Source organism: Mus musculus, chromosome 13, assembly GCF_000001635.26.
Source record: "Mus musculus strain C57BL/6J chromosome 13, GRCm38.p6 C57BL/6J".
Taxonomy (NCBI): domain Eukaryota; kingdom Metazoa; phylum Chordata; class Mammalia; order Rodentia; family Muridae; genus Mus; species Mus musculus.
In genome coordinates this window covers 82,212,182-82,218,181 of record NC_000079.6, presented here as the reverse complement: position 1 = coordinate 82,218,181, position 6,000 = coordinate 82,212,182, and positions in this window count along the sequence as shown.

The window sequence follows — 6,000 nt, the reverse complement described above, 5'->3', positions numbered from 1 at the left end:
CAGAGCTAAACAGAATTCTCAACTGAGCAATACCAAATGGCTGAGAAGCACCTGAAAAAAAATGTTCAAAATCCTTAATATTCAGGGAAATGCAAATCAAAAAAACTCTGAGATTCCACCTCTCACCAGTCAGAATGGATAAGATCAAAAACCCAGGTGACAGCATGTCTCGTACTGTAAGCACCAATGCTTTCCTAAACCAATATAATTTCTAATTCTGTTCCAAATCCTTATATTTATATCCATCGTAAGTTTAGCTCTCACCTCCCAGATGTCCCTCAACAGAGGAATGGATACAGAAAATGGTACATTTTTACAATGGAGTACTACTCAGCTACTAAAAGCAATGAATTTATGAAATTCTTAGGCAAATGAGTGGATCTGGAGGATATCTTCCTGAGAGAGGTAACCCAATCACAAAAGAACACAAATGATATGTACTCACTGATAAGTGGATATTAGCCCAGAAACTTAGAATATCCCAGATATAATTTGCAATACACATGAAACTCAAGAAGGAAGACTGAAGTATGGATACTTTGACTCTTTTAATAAGGGGAAACAAAATGCCCATGGAAGAAGTTACAGAGACAAAGTTCAGAGCAGAGACTGAAGGAATGACCATCCAGAGACTGCCCCACTCAGGGATCCATCCCATAAACAAACACCAAACCCAGACACTATTGCAGATGCCCACAAGATTTTGCTGACAGGAACCCTGGTATAGCTGTTTCCTTAGAGGCTCTGCCAGTGCCTGGCAAATACAGAAGTGGATGCTCACAGTCATCCATTGAATAGAGCACAGGGTCCCCAATGAAGGAGCTAGAGAAAGTACCCAAGGAGTTGAAGGAATTTGCAGCCCCCTAGTGGAACAACAATATGAACTAACCAGTAACCCCAGAGCTCTCTGGGACTAAACCACCAATCAAAGAAAACACATGGTGGGACTCATGCCTCCAACTGCATATGTAGCAGAGTATGGCCTAGTTGTTCATCAGTAGCAGGAGAGGACCTTGCACTGGTGAAGGTTCCATGCCCCAGTATAGGGGAATTCCAGGCCCAGGAAGCAGAACTGGGTAGGTTGGGGAGCAGGGGGATGGAAAGGGATAGGGGATTTTCAGAAGGGAAATTAAGAAAGGGGGATAGCATTTGAAATTTAAATAAAGAAAATATCTAATAAGAAAAGAAAAGAAAAATTGCTTATCAGAATTCTTTGTACCAACTCTCACTCTCTTAAATATTATACTAATTCAAATAGAAAAATTTATTGGAACTAAGAGTAAACTTTTGATATATTCAATGTGAAGTCCTCTGAGCCACTGGACATTGAATTCATTCCAAAGATAAATTAGTTTATCTAGCCATGTCAAACTGCCTATCAAGTTGTCATTCATAAATTCAGAATTGTCAAGGTTGATAAGAAAAAACAACTTCTAAGAAGAGATGATGAGATTTATGGGGCAAAAATTAAGTTGACCTTTTGAAAAAGGAGCCCCTAATAAGCTTTCTTGGTGGCATGCTGGATGCCCATCTTAATTTTTTTACTCAAAACTAAGCTTAACAAGCTGTCTGCTCTTTGACTAGTACCTTGAGTATGAGACTAGGCTGTCTGTAGACCAGGCTGACCTGGAACTCACAAAATTTCACCTGTCTCTGCCTTCTGTGTGCTGGGATTTAATGGCTGAGCTTCTTTATCTTTTACATTTGAATGAATGTAAGCATTGTACTAATTCTATACCTAATATATATAATGCAATGAATTGGAACACAGCACAGTACTACAGGTAGATATCTCACTTATTGTCAGAAACCCACACATTTCTTCTTCCAGATATAACCTATTTAAAACCATTCATGCCCTTTATTATCTTCTCAAGATATACTATATCTTAAATTTACTATATACAGCACACACAAGAATATTATACATAGATGTATATATACATTTCTCTCTTTATAATGTCTCAGTAAAGAATGACTGTCCCTCTATTAGTGAGATTTGACTTAATCATTTTAATTGGAGAATCAAGCACCAAAAGCATGTATAAAATTGAGATATTAATGGATTCTTTCATGTTTATATAAAAGCTAATTAATAGAAGTATGAGATACAAGCAAAGAGTAGTAGTTATTGTAGTGGTTTGAATGAGAAAAATTAGCAGTTGTGCCCTTGTTAGAGGAGGTATGTCCCTGGGGTGGGATTTGAAGTTCCAAAGCTTCACACTATTTCATGTCTCCTCTTCTCTTTGCCTCATGCTTATGGATCAAGTACTCAGCTACTGCTCCAGCATCATACCTGCCTGCCTGCTCCCATGTTTCCCTCCACAATGGCCGCAGACTCTATGCTTCTGAAAAATTAAGCCCCTGAAACATTTCCTTCAATAAATTGCCTTGCTCAATAATAGATAAGTAAGTAATATAAGTATCCAGATTCGTGAGTGTGTGTGTGTGTGTGTGTGTGTGTGTGTGTGTGTGTGTGTGTGTGTGTGTGTAAAATGATAAATTGTATGATCAACTGCTAGTCTTTTGTCTATAAAACTGAAGGGAAAAGTTAGAGTCTTAGAAATAGAGTCACCTTCAAATTCCGATCTGCACCCAGGAGCTGAGGCTCTTCCACAGCCTGCTATGCATGGTTCCTGCCACAAGAGAACTGGTCTTTAGGAGTGCTTTTACTCCTGGGCCAAGAGTACAGGTCCTGCAAGGAGCACACAGGGCCCAGGAACAGTGGGCAGCTGGTACAGGATCGTTATGATCACAATCTGCACCTGGAGCTTGGGCTGTTCCACCACCCTTTGTACCCGAGCTCCACCAGGACAGAGCTGGTCTCCCGGGAGTGCTGACACATTACAGGCCTACAGGAGAGACAAGCTCCAGCCAGAGAGAGCAAGACCATCTAACACCAGAGAAAACCACATGGAAAAAAGTCAAGCACAGGAAGCTTAGCAACAGAAATGAAGGATACTTAGCATCATCTGAACCCAGTTCTCCCACCATAGCATGTCCTCGATAACCCAACACACCTGAAAAGCAAGATTTGGATGGAAAATCACATCTCATGATGTTGATAGACAATTTTAAGAAGAACATGAATAGTTCCCTTAAAGAAATACAGGAGAACACAGGTAAACAGGTAGAAGCCCTTAAAGAGGAAACAAACAAACAAACAAAATCCCTTAAGGAATTATAGGAAAACACAACCAAACAGGTGAAGGAATTGAACAAAACCACCCAGGATCTAAAAATGGAAGTTGAAAAAAAAAGAAAGAAAGAAAGAAAATAAATCACAAAAGGAGACAACTCTAGACATAGAAAATGTAGGAAAGAGATCAGGAATCATAGATGCAAGCATCATCAATACAATACAAGAGATAGAAGAAAGAAACTCTTGAAGAAGATACCATACAAACCATTGACACAACAGTCAAAGAAAAGGCAAAATGCAAAAAGGTCCTAACCCAAAACATCCAGGAAATCTCGGACATAATGAGAAGACCAGATCTAAGGATAATAGGTATAAAAGAGACTGAAGAATCCCAAATTAAAGGTCCAGTAAATATTTTCAACAAAATTATAGAAGAAAACTTCCCTAACCTAAAGAAAGAGATGCCCATGAGCATACAAGAAGGCTACAGAACACCAAATAGACTGGACCGGAAAAGAAATTCTTCCCAACACATAATATTCAGAACAACCAATGCACTAAATAAAGACAGAATATTAAAAGTGGGAAGGGAAAACGGTCAAGTAACATATAAAGGCAGGCCTATTAGAATTACACCAGACTTCTCGCCAGAGACTATGAAAGCAAGAAGAGCCTGGGCAGACGTGCCTGCCCAGGCTACTATATCCAGCAAAACCATCAATTACCATAGGTGGAGAAAACAAAATATTCCATGACAAAACCAAATTAACACAATATCTTTCCACAAATCCAGCCCTACAAAGGATAATAAATGGAAAACTCCAAAACAAGGAGGGAAACTACACTCTAGAAAAGGCAAGAAAATAATCTTCTTTTAACAAACCAAAAAGAAGATAGACACATAAACATAGTTCCACCTCTAATAAGAACAACAAAAAATAACACAAAGAAACAATCATTTTTCCTTCATATCTCTTAATATCAGTGGACTCAATTGCCCAATAAAAAGATATAGACTAACAGACTGGATACATAAACAGTACCCAAAATATTGCTGTATAGAGGATACCCACAGTGTCAAAGACAGATACTACCTCAGAGGAAAAGGCTGTAAAACAGTTTTCCAAGCAAATGACTCCAAGAAACAACCTGGAGTAGTCATTCTAATATCGAATAAAATAGGCTTTCAACTTAAAGTTATCAAAAAGGATAAAGAAGGACATTTCATACTCACCAAAGAAAAAAATCTATGAAGAATTCTCAATTCTGAACATATATTCTCCTAACACAAGGGAATCCACATTCATAAAAGGAACTTTACTAAAGCTCAAAGAACACATTGTACATCACACAATAATAGTAGAAGACTTCAACACTTCACTCTCATCAATGGACAGATCAAGGAAACAGAAACTAAACAGAGACACAGTGAAACTAACAGAAGTTATGAAACAAATGGACTTAACAGATATCTATAGAACATTTTATCCAAAAAAAAAAAGAACATAACAACTTCTCAGCACTTAACAGAACCTTCTTCAAAATTGACCATACAATTTGTCACAAAACAGTCCTGAACAGACTATAGTATTGAAATAATCCCATGCATCCTATCAAATCATCATGGACTAATGCTGGTCTTCAACAACATAAACAATAGAAAGCCCAGATAGACATGGAAGCTGAACAGCACTCTACTCAATGATAACATGGTCAAGGAAGAAGTAAAGAAAGAAATTAAAGACTTTTGGGAATTTAATGAAAAAGGAAGGCACAACATGACCAAATTTATGGGGCACAGTGAAAATAGTGCCAAGAGGAAAACTCATGGCTCTGATTACCTGCAAAAAGAAACTGGAGAGAGCATACACTAGCAACTTGACAGCACATCTGAAAGCTCTAGAACTAAAAGAAGCAAATAACCCCAAGACAATTAGACAGGAGGAAATAATCAAACACAGGGCTGAAATCAACCAAGTAGAAACAAAAAGAACTATACAAAAAAAAAAAAATCAACCAAACCAGGAGCTGGGTCTGTGAGAAAATCAACAAGATAGATCAACTCTTAGCCAGACAAACCAGAGTGCACAGAGACAGTGTCTGAATTAACAAAATCAGAAACAAAAAGGGAGACATAATTACAGAAACTGAGGAAATTGAACAATTCATCAAATCCTACTACAAAAGCCCATAGTCAACAAAACTGGAAAACCTGGATGAAATACACAATTTTCTAGAGAGACACCAGATACCAAAGTTAAATGAGGATCAGATAAACAATCTAAACAGCTCTACATCTCCTAGATTAATAGAAAGACTCATTGTCTCCCAACCAAAAAAGGCCCAGGACTAGACGAGTTTATTGCAGAGTTCAATCAGACCTTCAAAGAAGATGTAATACTAATACTCCTCAATACAAAGAAAAATACACAATTTGTTCTATTACTCTGATATCAAAACCACACAAAGACCCAACAAAGAAAGAGAACATCAGACCAATTTCCCTTATGAATATTGATGCAAAAATACTCACTAAAATTCTCACAAACCAAATACAAGAATACATCAAAATGATCATCCATTATGATCAAGTAGGCTTCATCCCAGGGATGCAGGGATGGTTCAATATACAGAAATCCATCAACGTAAACCACTATATAAACAAACTCAGAAAAAACCCACATGATCATCTTATTAGCTGCTGAGAAAGCATTGGACAAAATCCAACACCCCTTCATAATAAAAGTCTTAGAAAGATTAGGAATTCAAGGCCTATACCTAAATATAGTACAAGCAGTATACAGGAAACCAGTCAGCAACATCAAACTAAATGGAGAGAAACTTGAAGAAATCCTACT